Source organism: Aotus nancymaae, unplaced genomic scaffold (assembly GCF_030222135.1).
Source record: "Aotus nancymaae isolate 86718 unplaced genomic scaffold, 86718_ANA_hifiasm-v0.15.2.pri h1tg000029l, whole genome shotgun sequence".
In the NCBI taxonomy this organism is placed as follows: Eukaryota; Metazoa; Chordata; class Mammalia; order Primates; family Aotidae; genus Aotus; species Aotus nancymaae.
This window is the reverse complement of record NW_026988442.1, coordinates 58345422-58353506: the sequence shown is the minus strand read 5'-3', so window position 1 is coordinate 58353506 and position 8085 is coordinate 58345422.

Below are 8085 nucleotides of genomic sequence, written 5' to 3'. Positions count from 1 at the left end.
AAATTGTGAAGGGTCAATTCCCATGTTTATGGAATTCTTCATGGAGAGAATAATATTATGTCCTTTATGGCTGATAGACTTCATTGCTTTTGTGTTATACTGATGACTATTTCAAGGGAATAGTATGTAGAAATATTGCTACAGATTTCACCCTAATATTACTTTCCTAACACTAAATAAATGAGGCCTATCATTTAAATATTTCATAATTTTTCCTTTTCTTGATGTGTTAATACTATTTTTATTTTACTATAACTTACATTTATAAAATGCTTTATATTTTCCAAAGAAATATACATATGATGTATTTTATAGCATATATATATCTGTATGGTTCCTTTTCATATACATATCATAACATAATTACTACATATATCTGAATTAGTGGACTGTTATGCATTTTGGGGTAACGAAAAATTCTAATATGTTTTATTTTTATATTTAATCTGTACTATAGTATGAACTTCTAATCTTTTATGTCCCCTTATTTATTTAGCCAAGTTTCACAAAATTCTTCACAGTTAATGGTAGTCAACTTTCCTACCAGATGAGTCATTCTTTTGACATTTAATACTGAGAAAATTGCCTCTTCACATTAATTTGGCAATGTACATGAATTTAAAGTGAAACAGACATTCTCCTTTTTATCCAAATCCTAATCAGATATTTAGATAGGATGCAGGACCAAAATTTGCAACACTACACTTAATACCTTCTACTTCATCTTCTCTGTTAAAATTGTATAATGTATTTGTCTACTTAAAATTTTCTTGTCTGGTACACATAAGTTTTGTTTAGTACATTGTGTTATGTATAAATAATTACTTTGAATTAGATGGGTAATTCAAAGTGAGGCTTACAATGAAAATCCAATATGATTCTGGGAATCCTTTTAAATATTTAAATTTAAAAAGTGGCTTTCATACTTTTCTTTGTTCTCCATATCTGACTCACTCTAACTCTATAAGTCATCAATGCACAAATGTAAAATTATTGTCTTAGGAATTTAGAGTGAGGCAGATATAAGCTATCTGTTGGATAAAAGATGTGATTGTTACAGTTAGTATGGCTAAAATTTTGAGTAAAGCCTCAAACAAATAATTAAAACACACTAGAAAATCCTTCATATAAGAGGGAGATATTTTAAATGTAGCTTTAAAATAAAGTCCAAATGTAAACCAATAAAATGTACTATCTATGGAGTTATTTTTGATAAGCATTCATGTTCAAAATTTAAATAGCAAAGTATTAGGTTCTTAAACATGAAAGTTTTTCTATTCTAATGAATTATTCATAAGCTTTAATAAGCAAGTGAAAAATGCTTGACAGAATTATGTAATTTAATATATATATTTAATGAAATAATAACCATGTACTATGTGCCAGATATTGTACTCAGTCCTGGAAAGCAATGATACAGTCTCTGCCTTCCAAGGGTTCACATTCAAAAAGAGGTATGACCATATGGTATATGTAAGTGAAAAAATCTTGAGATTGTGTGTGTGCAGTTGCTTCTTACATTGATGATCCCTGATGGCGCTTAACATTTTACTTCATATTTGCCTTTTCATTTGCAGAAATACACAGAAGTTACAAAGCAGCAAAACCACATTCCTGTAACTGAATGCCAATACTTTTCCACATTGTCCTGATTTCTGCCTACTTACTTATCTCTGTTTATGAATTCTGAACAGGAGTATAACAAGTCTTTTCCATATTGTCCTACTTTCTATGTAGTTACTTTCTCTGTCAATGAATCCTAAATAGCATAGTCAGGCTGGCATTACCACAACTTTGGTTGGCAGTCAATTGTTGCTCTCCGTGGTACTGAAATATCAGTGTGGGCTGAAAATTAGTTGTTTTTCCTTATTCTTTGACAGGAGTGACTACTGTCCAATCAAGAATTCACAACATGGAGAGAAAAGGTCTGTTGGGGGAAAGGAAAGATCAAAAACAGAAAGTCTTAAAGGAAAGATTTAACTGTTCATGAATAAATGGTTGGATTCATTTATCCATTCAACAGGAGTTTACTATACAAAAGGCACTGTGCTTTGAATAGAGTTACAACAACCACCTCCCCATATAAACAAATAAACCTATTTTTTTGCTGTCATGTATTCTACTGTATAGTGGAGAAAATAGATACAAATCACCGTCATGGAAAAGTATAAATTTGCCACTGTGTTTGGTGCAAATGACAAATGATATAAGGCTTTATGGATCATAAGATAAAGTAGAGTAAATTTGAGTGTATTAGCATGAAGCTTAGTTAAAAACTAATTTTACTTTCTTCACATTATGAAATTATTATTATAAAACCTACAGTAACAATAAGATATATTGAATCATAAGACTTCCAAATAAAACTTTAAAACTTATAATGAGATCTTGCTTTCATAAACTCAACATTTTAACAAAAGATTTTATGCTTGAAGTAGCTATAATATTTACTCATTGTGACATTTTAAATGATGGTATAATAATTTATCATCATAAATGATGAGAAAATTTGTTTGCACAAGTATAGGTGAGAAAGATTTTAAACATTTGCTTTTATGACCAAATATTTACATCAGTTAAAATCTTATTAAAAATATATCATCTCTACTTTTCTTTCATTAATTGATTCATGTTTTTGTGGCTACACATGGATTTTATCAAATCTATTCAACATAATGGCAAAGCTTGAATATGAAGAATGTCCATGCATTATAAGAACAGTCAATCTGCAGCTGAAATAGCTACCACTGAAATAACAAGTCAACTATATATAAAATAGGATTACTTAATCTTTAAGTTGCTAAATCTTTGGGTCATTAGCTGGAGCTATACCCTCCTGAAGTTCCTGCCCAACTTCTTTTCTTTCCCAGCCACAATGGGCTATACTTTGAACTGCACATGCTGGCCATTCTCTAAGAAGTCCTTATCAAGTTTCTTATGACTAAAGGCTATCTAACTATGGGCTCTAGCAACTTGAGGCCACACTGCTTGGCTACTTCTGATGGGTGTAGTGGTCAATATATTACGGTGTATCTATAAACTATTTGTGGTACATGAGCTGAAAAGCTCAACTCTTAGCCTGTTCCAATTTTCTTCTAGAATTTATTATCACCTGACATAAGTACATGCATACTTGTTTATTTGGTTAGAGCAGGAGTCCCCAACCTTTTTGGCACCAGGAATGGTTTTGTGGAAAACAATTTTCCACAGATTGGGAAAGGGGATGGTTTCAGGATGATTCAAGTACATTACATTTATTGTGCACTTTATTGCTATTATTTTTACATTGAAATAGATAATGAAATAATTATCTAACTCACCATAATGTAGAATCAATGGGATCCCTCAGCTTGTTTTCTTGCAACTAGATGGTCCCATCTGGGTGTGATGGGAGATAGTGACAGATCATCAGGCATTAGATTCTCATAAGGAGCACAACCTAGATCCCTCACATGTGCAGTTCACAATAGAGTTCACACTCCTAAGAGAATTTAATGCTGCTGCTGATCTTACAGGAGGTGGAGCTCAGGCAGTAATGTGAGCAATGAGTAGTGTATGTAAATACAGATGACGCTTCACTGGTTCATCCTCCCCTCACTTTCTGCTGTGTGGCCTGGTTTCTAACAGGCCAAAGACTGGTATTGTGGTCAAGGGGTTGTGAAACTTTGGGTTAGGGCATACCTCAGCAAAATGTAGTATTCATGAAGGCAGGATCTATATCTTTTTTTAAAGTTATTTTATTTTACTTTTTATTTATTTTTATTCTTTTTTTATTGTATTTTAGGTACATGTGAAGAACATGTGAAGAACATGCAAGATTGTTGCACAGGTACACACGTGGCAGTGTGATTTGCTGCATTCCTCCCCATCACCTATATTTGGCATTTCTCCCCATGCTATCTCTCCTCAACTCCCCACCCCCTGGTGTCCCTCCCCTATTTCCTCCCAACAGACCCCAGTGTGTGATGTTCCCCTCCCTGTGCCCATGTGTTCTCGTTGTTCAACACCCACCTATGAGTGAGAACATGCGGTGTTTGATTTTCTGTTCTTGTGTCAGTTTGCTGAGAATGATGGTTTCCAGGTTCATCCATGTCCCTACAAAGGACACGAACTCATTGTTTTTTATGGTTGCATAATATTCCATGGTGTATATGTGCCACATTTTCTTTGTCCAGTCTATCATCGATGGGCATTTGGGTTGGTTCCAGGTCTTTGCTGTTGTAAATAGTGCTGCAATGAACATTCGTGTGCATGTGTCCTTATAGTAGAATGATTTATAATCCTTTGGATATATACCCAGTAATGGGATTGCTGAGTCAAATGGAATTTCTATTTCTAGGTCCTTTAGGAATCACCACACTGTCTTCCACAATGGTTGAACTAATTTACACTCCCACCAACAGTGTAAAAGTGTTCCTATTTCTCCACATCCTCTCCAGCATCTGTTGTCTCCAGATTTTTTAGTGATTGCCAATCTAACTGGCGTGAGATGGTATCTCAATGTAGTTTTGATTTGCATTTCTCTAATGACCAGTGATGATGAGCATTTTTTCATATGTTTGTTGGCCTCATGTATGTCTTCTTTTGTAAAGTGTCTGTTCATATCCTTTGCCCAGTTTTGAATGGGCTTGTTTGTTTTTTTCTTGTAAATCTGTTTTAGTTCTTCATAGATTCTGGATATCAGCCTTTTGTCAGATTGCAAACATTTTTTCCCATTCTGTTGCTTGCCAATTCACTCTTATGATTGTTTCTTTTGCTGTGCAGAAGCTGTGGAGTTTGATTAGGTCCCATTTGTCTATTTTGGCTTTTGTTGCCAATGCTTTTGGTGTTTTGGTCATGAAGTCCTTTCCTACGCCTATGTCCTGAATGGTTTTGCCTACATTTTCTTCTAGGGTTTTTATGGTGTTATGTCTTATGTTTAAGTCTTTAACCCATCTGGAGTTAATTTTCATGTAAGGTGTCTTTTTTCTCACTGCTAGGCAGTGCTAGGCATTGTCTTCTGCTCACTGGTAGGCACTGGGAATATAGCAGCGACCCTTGGCCTTAGTTCACTGCTATATTTCTAGTGCCTAGTAAATAACTGACGTGCTGTAAGTGCTCAATGTATATTCATGGGATGAATGACTGAACCCTAAGTTTTGTACAGGTTGTCTTTACTTTCCTCTTTGACTTTAACATGTACCACAGTGCTTAGCTCATTGTTAAGTACAAAGGAGGTAAGCAGAGCCCCAGAGTAAAGGTTCTTATAGGGCATGTTACAGATTTTCGACAATTTCTTAAAATCAATGAGAAGCCACTGAAGTGTTAAAATTAAACAGAAATGTTATTAGATTTCATTTTAGAAAAAGAAAAGTTACTGCTTTTGGTTTCCCTTAATAATGGCATCTCCATCATTCTACTAATCTAATCTTAATCGCTTAAAGTTATATAATGCGTTTTCCTTTTTTCCTCATTCCTAATAATTTGCCCAAACCTGGTAATTTAATTTCAGCAACATATAACTATCTCATTCTTTCTTTATTTCCCTTTTGAATGAGGGCCTTGGTTAATCACAGAATGGACAACTGTAGCTGCTAAACTCACATCCCTATCTTTAGTATATTCTATAGCTAAGTCCCTATACATTTGGCCATATAATGAACAATAAACATTATTGGCCTGGTAGCCATTATATTGGCCTTATAGCCAAGAATTGTCCAATATTGGTCATACCATTTATCTAAGCAAATACTTGGAATAGCTCCACTTTGATTAAAAATAATGCCTTTCTATTTGAAAAAATATAACTTTTTAATAACTTCCAACACTCATTCAGATGAATTGTTAATTATTCTTGTGACATAAGTAATGATAACTACCCAATTTTTCCAAAAAGTATTGAAACTTCAAAAAATATTGCAAAATTACTACAAAGAATTAACATAAACCCTTTACTGAAATTTACCAATAGTATTATAAAAGGTTGCCACATTTGCTTCATCATTCTCTTTATAGGTATTTCTGGACCATCTACAAATAACTTACAACTGCTATGTTCTTTTTACTTCAAAGTATTGTATTACGTATTTTTAAAGATCAAGGAGTTTCTTATACATGATCACAGTACAATTATCAAAATTAGGACATTTAATATTGATATAAAACTAATTTTATTATAAAGTTTTCTAGTTTAGATATTATGGTTTTTATTAATATTTTGAAGCAGATTGTCTCAATAATGTCCTTTATATTAATAGATATTTTTCCCAGTTTGCTATCCAATTCTGGATCACACATTGCATTTAGTAGTCATGGTTTTTAAATCCACATTAGTCTGGAACAGTTTCTCAGCTTTTCTTGGACTTTCATCACCATGACATTTTTGAAAAGTATAGACAAGATATTTTGTAAAATTTTCCTTAATTTGGGCCTGTCTTTGCTTTCTCATGTTTCCATTCAATTATACTTTTTTTTGTTGTCTGGAATCCTAAATAAATAATGTTATATACTTCTCAGTGCATCATATCATGAGGCTCATGATATCACTTGGTTACTGATTGGAGACTTCAACCTTGGTCACTTTAAGGTGATGTTTACCAGTTTTATCCGCTACATGTAATTTATTATTCCCTTGTAATTAAGGATCTATAGTATATTATAAAAATGGCCTTATTTTCATTTATGTATGCATTCTCCTAAAGGTGGTGTTATAGTTTATCCCATCAAGACATGGAGCATATTATCTATGTTTGGGCCATGTAACTTCAATGACTAATGAGACACTAGTAAATATACGTCCACAGAATCTCAAAGAGTGCTCCACATTGCAGCTTGCACTCCCTTGTTGCTTTCTGGAGCCCTGCAACTACCACTGGTGCTAACCTATTGAAGGATGATGGACTAGATTAAACAAAAGACAGAACATTGCAGCTGAGTCCCACACCCTCAAGACAAGTAAGTATGCCAGTCACCAGACAAGTGAGTGAGGCTATCATCCTAGACCTCTAGACCAAATTAAGCTGGCCAGGGCAGAAACCCCCCTGACAACCCACAGAGCTTTAAGAAATTATTGATGTTTATTGTTTGGGACCAATAAGTTTGGACTGGTGTATTATTCAGCAAAAGCCAGTACTTTCTAGGGTGATACTCTGGGACTATGTAAATATCCAGTTACCCAAATAGCTTTGAACAAGTTTATGATTCTTGCCTAAGTAAAGTATTACCACAAAGATTGCAAAATGGTATTGTGCCTTTTAAAGTGATTAAAAATGTGAAAATGGGGTCTCATTTGTCTTCAAAGAACCTAAGACTGTTAGTAGCTGTATCAGCATCAGAACCCTGATCTTTTACCTGGTCCAGAGTTTCTCTCAGTATGCCACGCAGAGGTAAATGACCTGATGGTAGGACTGGAATTCACTAGAGGGAGCAGTACAGAGAAATTTTAGAGTCTTATGAGTGGGACCCTGTGTACTCACACATTCCCAGAAGCATCTCTGGTAAATGCTCCATAATTGATGGTGGGACAGGATGGACAATGTAGGAGGAGACATTAATATAGTTATTAACATACAAATTTAAATGATAATTGACTCATGAAAAGATATAAAGATAATATGTCTGGAAATTGCCTTTCATGCATATAATCAAGAATGCCATTGACATACTAGGTTATAATTAATAGTATCATATTTGTGAAACGTGGCTCTTATTTTTATGTAGCTGTTATATCCTCCCCAAATTCTGCCAAAAACATCCTATAAGACATGTGAAGTGACACTGTGAGAAGAAAGGACCCGTTAACCCTTCTTAAAAACAAGAAAACTGACATCCTAGGGGCCAAAACTAGACAACAGCCACAGTGAATAAATAGCCAAGCAGGAACTTGAACTAGGTAATCCCAATTCCCTAGAAGAGTTCCTCTCCCATGGCAGTAGTGGATAGGTCCCAAGTCTTTCAGATGCTAATAATGCCTTCATCTTAAGTCTCTACCTTGTGCCAGGCACTGTTCTAAAATCTTTACACATATTTAAACTCAGCACCATGGGGTACTGGTACTACACATTAACTTAGACATGCAAACATCCAGGCACTTCGGAGTCAGTGTGT